Genomic DNA, 10,426 nt, shown 5'->3' on the forward strand with positions numbered 1-10,426 from the left:
GTACTCTACCGAGATACTAGTAGTTCAAATTATACCCATGGGGTCAAAATAAGTACACGCATCGTTTAAACTTGTACATATCTGCATTATGTCATATTAATAACATAATAGTTAACTTAGCTTCAGGTTGTTCCTTTCTTCCCACAATAATCAAAACGGAAGATAACAATCATCGATTTCTATATATTTTGTACACTGAGTATTCGAAGCAATCATGTGATCATTTCCCGACACACATTTTAGATTATGACAATATATGGTCATGGACGGCCGTGGAACATACAAGGGTCAAACATTCACTGTTTGAGTTCGTTACCCCATGCGTTGTGAAAAATGGAAACGCCGTTTGCCAATCCAATGGAGTAATTATTGTCCCCTACCGGTGAAACCGGAGGGGACTTATGGTTTATGCTCTGTGAGTCTGTCTGTGAGTCTGCCTGTCACACTTTTCTGGATCCTGAGATAATTTTAAAGTTCTTCATTATTCATGAAACTTGAAACATGGACAGATGGCAATATGAGGATTATGCATATCTTTTCATTTTGTTCCTACGTCAAGAATTCTGGTGGCTATGGCAACAAATAGACTAGAAATATTGCTGAAAATGGTGGATCCTGCGATAACTTTAAAAGTTCTAAATATTTTTTCATGAAACTTGAAACATGGACAGATGGCAATATGGAGAAAATGCACGTCATTTCATTTTGTTCATTCGTCAAGAATTTCGGTTGCAATGGCAACAAATAGACTAGAAATATTGTTGAAAATGGTGGAGTTTCACTGGTAGGGGACCATATTGCTTTACAATAGTCTTGTTTTAACTATTTCCTTCACTTTACTAGCAGACGTATTGATTATTTCTCACCAAGGACGATAATAATCATGTGTTTTAGATAAATTCATGTCAAGCCATCAAGTTACACGCTTGAAGTAGTGGCATATTGTACTGATTCAAATCATCTGCAATATTGATCCTTTTAACCTGAATTCAGTCACACAATCATCTCCTTTGTAGCGCGTAAAACAATTCAAAAAAGTTTTAGTTTCTTATTGCAGCAAACACCGGAACTCCAGAAACTTTCTATGTGGAGATAACTGTTATTATTTACTATTGTTAAAGCGGACCACAGCTTGTAAACATAAACTGACAACAAAATGAGATTACAGCATTTGAACGGTCAATTTAAACCATATAATAGGTGATGAAACCGGTTTGAGGGCTAGCCAAACATCACAACTACCCAGAATTGACATGACGCCTTATCTATGATCGCTCCGCCCACTAGAATTTATCCACCAATCAGCGATCGATTAATCGGGCGCACTCGTTAGCAACGACCTGTCCGCCATTTTCTAGACAAGCTACATGTTTAGGTTCACTTTTATTCCAACGAGTTTCTTTTGCTTTCCTCTTTAAAAAAACGATTAAAAATGGTTAAACGGTGTCAATGGGGATTATGTAACTCGGACAATCGATATCCTGACAGATTAGTTGGTGACATTGAATTTATTTCGTTTCCAAAGCCGAAAAAAGATTGACAAGAGCGAGTGGAAGCTTCAAGAATTACCGAGATCCCCTTTATAGAACATTAATTAATTTCACAAACTTGAAATGTTATATAAGCAATAACTAAGCATTATTAAGTAAGTATTATGTAACGTGTGCATGTAAAATAATTGAGAATTTTGGTACCCAATTCGTGTAACTTTACGAAATCCCTGTTAAAAATCGCGTTTCTGTGTGTGTCGAAAACAAGTGAAAACCATTTTGTTATTATTATAATAAAGACGTATCGATAAATGCTATTGTAAAAGAGTTATTATTACTGATTTTAGTAAACCAATAAATGCGGTAACTTCGGGGAAGTCGGTACCTGCGCGAGCGTCTGATATTGGTAGCCTTATTGATTTATAATAGCCTGACCGTATTCCATTTCGTACAACGCTAATTTTATATCAGACAATGTCCAAACTTACTGTGTTGTTTTTGCGCTTTAAATTATAGTGGTTGATAAATGTCCCATAAGCAATGTTTAATATGATTAATATCATTTTTATACGCAATAACATGTGGGATTGAGGTACCCGCCCGGCGTCAGAAAGCGCGTAAAACCGAATTCCCAGTTATAAAGCGCTATTTCGTGTCAAATACACGGGTAGGGGGGAATGTTTCGGTAATAATTTTGTTAACAACACGGGTAAATACCGGTGAAGTGTTAATTTATTGCAAATACCACCATTACACGTAATAACGGGTTCGATTTCGGTAAGCGCGCAAGCGTTTGAGAGCGTGTTTAATGTACCGATTTACCCGTTATAAATAGCTGATGTTCTCTTTAATCGTATATTTTTTGCATTTGCAGAATAACTTAATGGCATCAACCCCTTTACAAGTGTAATATGGTGTTAAACAAGTCCATAAAATCATCCGGAATATCGCGTAAATCTATATGCAGTCTATAGGCAAAGAAGCCATTTTGGTGTTAGCTTGTCTAGGTTTTCTTCCCGCTGAGCCACGTGATTATATGGGCGGAGCGATCACTGATAAGGCGTCATGTCAATTAATCACAAACCGTATGTTAGTCTGAAACGACCTCGAACAATTGTACCAATTTGGACAGAACATAAGAACATGACATTAAACGTTCACGGTTGTTTCACGATAACGATACGTGAGGTTATTTAAGGATATGCTCTATAAATTTTATTGATTAAATTAATAACTTGCTAAAAATTACTATCTTTCAGAATTGTGTATGCATGTCAGCTTGGTTTGAAAAAGTAGCAAGCTGCAGTGGTTTGCTAACCTGATTATCACACAGGTGATTCCGGTTGACCACACCGCAATTGAATGTCAGTACCAAAATAAATAGCGTGGTAATTATAATCGATTAATGTCATCGTTTTAATTTAATTTAGCTTCATGATTGTCCAATCCTAATGAATTTTGGTCAGAACACTGTTCCCAATTATATCTCAGAAGAGTTAGACAATGGTTCTTGTCCGTTGGAAAACATTGTTGCAAGGGGGGCATGGCAGTTTTCCTTATATGGCTTAAGTAAAACCTTGTTTACTCTTTAGAAGTATTATTTAAAGTCCAATCTTAATTTTGTTAGAATATTTGTATGAATGATACCGAGTCGATTTAAGAAATGGTTCCGGTCTGTTTAAAACCATGGTCGTTATAATGATAACTCGGCTGATTTTCAAAAACTGTTTCGGTTCAGCAATCTTTGAAAAACAAAACTGCCAGGGGGGAGGGGAGGAGGCAGTTTTCGTATACGGCTATTGTGAAACCTTATTATTTAACACGTATTAACACATATATTGGCCAATCTTCATGAAATTTGGTCAGAACATTTGTGCAAATCAAATCTTGGCCAAGTTTAAAACTGTGTCATTTGAGCTAAGAAAAATATGTCAATATATTAAATAAAAAAGGCATGTTTATACAATTGAAGTCACGTTTTGTCTGATCTTAATGAACATCTGTAAGAACATTTAAGTTCAATACTTACATTGGGCCTATAAATTAAACATTTATGTTTCATAAAGTAGTTTCATTATTTGGACCTCTACGTTGTGATCTTAGTTTATTTCCTTAGGTCTGAGGTGAGCGCCCATTGCCCTCTTGTTGGGATACTAAAAGAGTAAAACAAAAACATGACATATTTTCAGATTTGAAAACAGGTAGTTTGCACGTCTTTAGGCAGTTCGGTGTACAGGTAACAAGTAAAAATACAATACTTGAAAATGTATGCTAAACGCACACTTTTAAAGGCCTTAACTTTAACTGTAATTTTGCAGATTCACAAATGTCTGTTTGGTTTCAATGATCATATGCGATTTACCTTAAGAGATGTTTTCAAACTATAACACTACATAAATATGCTTTGTATGTTGATAGGCTTTAAATTGCTATTTATGATCTTACACGCCCTTTTATTTCAAAATATAATACTCTCCGTCCCATAGGAAATAGGTCTGGGTTTGAAATCTAGTTGGGGCTTCTGAGTATGAATTATTTTCAGCCACATGAGTATATTTGCTCTAATTTGACCCTAACTTACCCAAATAACTCTTTCTTTCAAATAATGAAGTTTCTGTAAATATAATAATACATGTACTTTTAAATTCAATAATGCAAGAAATATGTATTTGCTGATGGTAGAAAAAGACAGTAAACTTATAATCGACATCCATTTTAGTTTATTATGTCACTTAAACTATAAAAACCATTAAATCCATATAGGAACACATAATTCAATGCATAGGAATGGAAATAGTATTGTCAATAAAATTCATTTCAAATTATATAATAGGCAACACACAGAGGGCATATATATATATATTAATATATATATATATATATATATATATATATATATACATAATATATATAGATATATATATATATAATATATATGATATATATATATATAGATATAGATCTAGTAGATAGTATATCTATGAGATATTATATATAGCTATATATGTATCGAGAACTATATATGATATATATAATATATATATATATATATATATATATATATATATATATATATATATATATAGAGAGAGAGAGAGAGAGAGAGAGAGAGAGAGAGAGAGAGATATGAATCTATTTCTAGATAAATATATATATAAAGCGCTAAAAAGTATTTTGAAACGAACAACAACAGCAATGTTTATTGTTAATTTTAATCTTTTGCCTTTTGTGTTCGAAAAAATACGTTTAGGCGTTACTGTGATACTTTAAGGCGTTACTGTGATACTTTAAGGCGTTACTGTGATACTTTTAGGCGTTACTTTAATACTTTTAGGCGATCGTGTGATAGTTAAATGCGTTACTGTGAAGACGGGCTTGCATACAAGGGATTTAATGAGTAACTTTCTCTAAATATGAGTAACTGTTATTCAAAACTGTTTTAGCAGTACCACAACTTTACTAATAAGTTAGTAAAGCGTCCAAACTTTCAAAATGCAATACAGTTCAAACAAACAGTATTCAAAATGAAAAAAAAGCCCATGTTTGTCAAAATTCTTATATTGTACATGTATTACGCAAATATAAAGCTTTGGTGGTGAAACTACAGGCTTTCGACCAGTGCAGTTAGCCAGAAATTAGATAAACTAAGTAGTATAGGAACTAAAATAGAACTGTGTTGCAAATAACAATTTGCAAAATAAAGACAACGTTAAGAATGCCATTAAAATACTATAAATAAAATACTATAAATGAAAAATTAAAAACTTATACAAGCAATGAACTAACTGTTTATATAATATGCTTTTTTGCATTGTCATTTTGCTCGTAATTATAAATAACATACTTTAATTGTTGGAATATGTGATCAACTTATACAGAAAGCATTCAAATCGTCTATTAACAGTTCTGTTTAAGGTTTAGAGTTCATAATTCCAAATTATTATTAAAATATCTCGTGTGCAATTGCAAGTGACAATAAGTAATAGTATGTAAGAAATTAAAACTAAACAAAAGAAGCGTGTTTGATAAGAAATAGTTATATTATTAATCGAATTTGCAAATATAGACGTTATAAATATTTGGTTTTCCATTTAATAATATGTTGCATTAAAATGTAAAATATACTAGCAAATACATACTCATTGGATAGTTTAACAATATAATTGAACTTCCGTTAAAGAAGAAGTAAAACAATATCGTTGGTGGAATATGATCATTTATTCTATGTAAAACGTTTCCAAATCCTCACATATTATTTTGTCACAATGTTTTATGAATACATGAAAAACGGTGCTGAATATATGAAATCAATGGTGATCTAGAAAAATTTTCAACAAAAATACTTGGTAAAATAGTATTTTATGATTCAAACATTATTGTAGGTTTTTTAAGCGACAATACAAGCCAAGGTTTATATGCATGGAGAAAACCTACCATTTTCCCCTCTTGTAGACACTACATTATATGGTCGTAGTCCAATCGTCAAATGATCTTAATAATAATAGACCAGTTAACGAGTGACGTCACGCGCACCTGCAAATATTAGACTCCGCCTACTGGTTGGCAAAAAGAGGTGAAATTCATATAAGCGCATATAGAGAAGGTTGAAATAATCATCGTTTTTATTGATAATCATGCACTATATCAAATATAATTTTACTAACTTTGTCTGAATAAAACATAAGCGTGCATGGAAATGCATTTTTGGCACGATTATATTGTTGTTATTATTTGTTTTACTATAAACGAACTCGGGAGTGGAACACAATTTACGAGCTCGGTATGTGGTTACCATAAAAATCTCTATTTTGCACATCTTCGCGATCATCTTTTACATAAAAAATTTCAGATATTTAAATTCTTTCAGAATAAATCAAATTTTATGAACGAACACAGATAAGGATGTAAACAAACAGCAAATAGATCGACTTTACGTACGCAACATATATTTACTGATTTGAACATTTATGCCTGTAAAAACCTACCCTGTTACACATAAAATAAATTCTCTTGCTAAACGCTTTTTTTAATTTAATTATTCACACCAATTTTGACACTCTTTGTTTCAGCGTTTTTAACCCGGTGTTTTATTGCACATTTGTTCATCATAAACCGATTATCTCGTTATGATCGGATACTGTCCAAACAATTACAAAGAACACATGGTGTCATACATACAGGGACATATTCTTGGGTCCCTGCATAAACCACATTTGGCTTACAAGTGTCTGGCATAAACACAATTTATGATACCTCCATGTCATCTCTTGGTATATTGAGCGATCATCTAAGCAAAGCTGTAAAGCTAAAATACGAAACAGTTGCTTAAATAAAATATTTTAACACATTAAAAAAAATGAAGATATTTGTCCGAAATGGATTAACAGGAACTAGTGTGTATATATATATTAACCAGTTTAATCATAATGATACAGTGTTTATTAACTATAAATTAAAAATATTTTGCAATTTCACTGCTGCACAATTTACGTATTTAACGAGTACCGGCAAGTGTAAACTCGGCTATTGCGTGTTAAGATTGTACGTTACTGTAGTGTACGAAACGACATCATGAAAACAAGCTAACAACAAAAGGGTAAAGAATACTTGCGTATTTAATATATAGATTTATTTATCATAAAATGCTAGATTGTTATCACTCCTTATCACCAGTAAAGAGAGTCCACGCAATGACAGTTCAATTTGCATAATATGCAGTTCTTGTTTTTCATGTGTATGCTAAACTTTATGATATTGTCATTCGATTGAAAAAAAACGATAATTGATTCAATGGAAAATAAAATTACTACAATATTTAAAAATTGTAATGTATTCCGCTTTAAGGGCTTCGTTTTATATAATTGATTAAATGCCCCTCTTACACTTTCGTTCGCTTATGAACAATAACAATATCTACACCACTTATACTTATAATCAAATAAATGTACCGGTATGTGCTATTATCTTTGAAATATAATTTATCAAAATCTTTTTATCACAAAGAATACGAAAGAATATTTATTGTTTTGTTTTGTGGGATTGCCAGTTTTTAGTCTTCAGACAACGTTTACTCTGATGTTAATAACTAATTTGTATTTTTATACAGAGGAAATTATATTTATGAAAATACATTTATTGATACTAAATATTATATTTTTGCACAATTATTTAAGAGTTTTAATGTTTATTTCGGATTTTTGTATCGTTTTATTTACTAAACAAAAGACATATACATGTTTTACGTTACTGTAACCAGTGTTTTTGCCAACCAGTCGGTGCGCATGCGCGGAAAATCCCGAATGTAAACAATAACATTCAACTGGTCTATATGAAATAAGTCTGAACGTTTCATTTGTTGTTGAAAACATGAAATATGGAACAGGAAAAAGGTCATATATACACACAATTTTAATATACACATAACACATACATTATATGACCGGCTAATAATAACTATAACATGTAATATATCGCATATATTGATGATATAAACATTTATTGTACACAAATTACGTACTAAAGGTTTTTAATATGTACAATTATTAAGGAGAATTTTAGTAGGGGATAAACAAGAAATTTTTTGAAAACAACAACAACACATAGACAGTTACAATTGTGAAGATTTGTATAGCTCTACATTGTTTAGTATCAGTATTTACATATATTATTAAACGGTATAATTGTTTCAAATTAACATTACCTATCAGTTCATATTAGTAGTGCGTCATTAGTATTATTAATCATATTTAACAACGAAAAATGTCATCGCTGCATATGAAGAAACAACTAAATGCACTACCTAAAGATATGTTACACACGTCACTGTGTTCTGCATAAACGTATAGAAAGAATAAAGATGAGACATAAGCTTGAAAAAAGTATGCACGTACCTTTTCATATTTAAATAAGATGCAGTAAATATACGTATTTTAACAAACTGGATGAAATAAGTCGCATAGAAAAACAATTTAAACACAATGTCTCAAATAAAATATACACGCAGTAATTAAGCGTTCAAAATAGGTAGTCATTTTGGTATTTTATGTTATATAGCAATGAACTATTCCTATGTGGTTTCTATCTCTTTACCATCGAGACGCAACAGAGGCGCTTGAAAAGCTGAGTTATCTGAGCTGCTGGTTCCACGCACACTAAATTAAACACGTCTGGAAAAGTTAAACTATAGCTACAAGCTTTCTAAACGCGTTTAAAAATATTGATTTTTAATTAAATTGCTTTATAATATATTTTGAATTTTTTTAACATAACATTAGTTTGGTGCTGAGCAATTTAACATCTCATTCCTATATAGTCCAAAACGTATATATGCCTTTTTTGAAGCCTTGTCCAAATGTGTACCTTATTTAACAACAACATAATACAATTTTTGCTTCGGAATCGGTATTGGTCTGCCCTGGACCATCATTCTCTTGAACTTCGACATCTGTGTAATTTGTCTCGATAGGACTGTCATTGTCCGGTTCGTCATCATTATTCTCTAGTCTAACGGCCAAGGCAGTGTACAGATGCTTTTCTGTCATCTGTTAATACATGTAAAGAAATCAAATGAGTAATAGAATTAAAGGGACACCACTGGAATTAACCTTTTGTTCACCTACTATGCGTTTATTCATGGCGAATTACCAAAAACGTGTGCAACACAGAAAGGTAAGACAAAACAACAGCATGCAATATCATGATTACAACTTCAAGTTGATGATATGCTTTGACAATGAAATCCGTTCGCACTGAAAACCGGTTTCCAGTCATGCAGATATTACTCTAGGTTAGACCTGTATGTTAGCATGTTTAACATTGCTTTTTGAGTTGTTATTTAAAAAAAATGCATCAGCTGTAATATTATGATAAATTTAACTGATTAAGCAGCTAGTTAAACTTCCTTTAATCAGGAACCGCGATAATATGAAACATTGGTTTAAATAACGAACGAATGCATTGATCATTACTAAGGTGAAGGGATGGTCAAACCTGGTTAATAGGCTTGTTATATTCAATTTCTTTACTTATAATGTACATGTTGTAATCAAAGTAATGCCTGTTAATGCATTCACTACTGTCCTACGTCGAAAGTCAATTTAAGCAGTGTATGGCAATTGCAGGTCACATATTGAAGAATACACGTACTGAACTGAACTGTTTTTGTTGCATTGGTACATCCTTAATATCAAATCCAACCAACTCGAATCATCTCAACAAACCTGGAGTGAGGTGTACGGTGTCGCCTCTTGCTCTGTTATATCGTCAGGAATGACATCATAATGATTACTTTTGTCACTATGAGCTTCTGCAAACAGACAAAAATATACCACAATGGTTTTTGAATGCCTTAAAAGGGTTAAAACACGTCAAACTAGTTAATGCGTTTGGTTTATTTTAAAAACAGTGTGAATACGGTTAGTTTTATTCACGTTTTTGTAAGCGAAGAATTGGCATATTACTGCAAAATACAGAGAAAAAAATGTAGTATTTATTTAAGACTTTGTAACTGTTTACAAAATATACAGTATATATGGAATAATATTAAATAACTCACCCTGCGGAACATTCGATTGCTGTACAAGTTCTTTCCTGAAAAGAAACAACGCAGTTACCAATATATTATTAACTGCGCATTTATATTAATAACGTTGATTTAAATTCAGTTAAAACATTTATTTGCCAGACTTATTTAATAAAAAGTCTAAATATTACTAAAACAGGAATATTTATAATACGTATAATACGCATATACTTACTGTTGAAAGGAATTTCGAGTGTTGTTGCTTGTATTTGGAGTTAAAACAAGTGTCGTTACAAAACCTAACGAAAGAACAAATATATTTTTGAAAAATATTAAATATATGAATTATAAGGACTGATGTTAATAACAAATATATTTGTAAAATACAATAGTTTGTCCAATGGCACCATTTGTT

The sequence above is a fragment of the Dreissena polymorpha genome, chromosome 5 (assembly GCF_020536995.1).
Source record: "Dreissena polymorpha isolate Duluth1 chromosome 5, UMN_Dpol_1.0, whole genome shotgun sequence".
Taxonomy (NCBI): Eukaryota; Metazoa; Mollusca; class Bivalvia; order Myida; family Dreissenidae; genus Dreissena; species Dreissena polymorpha.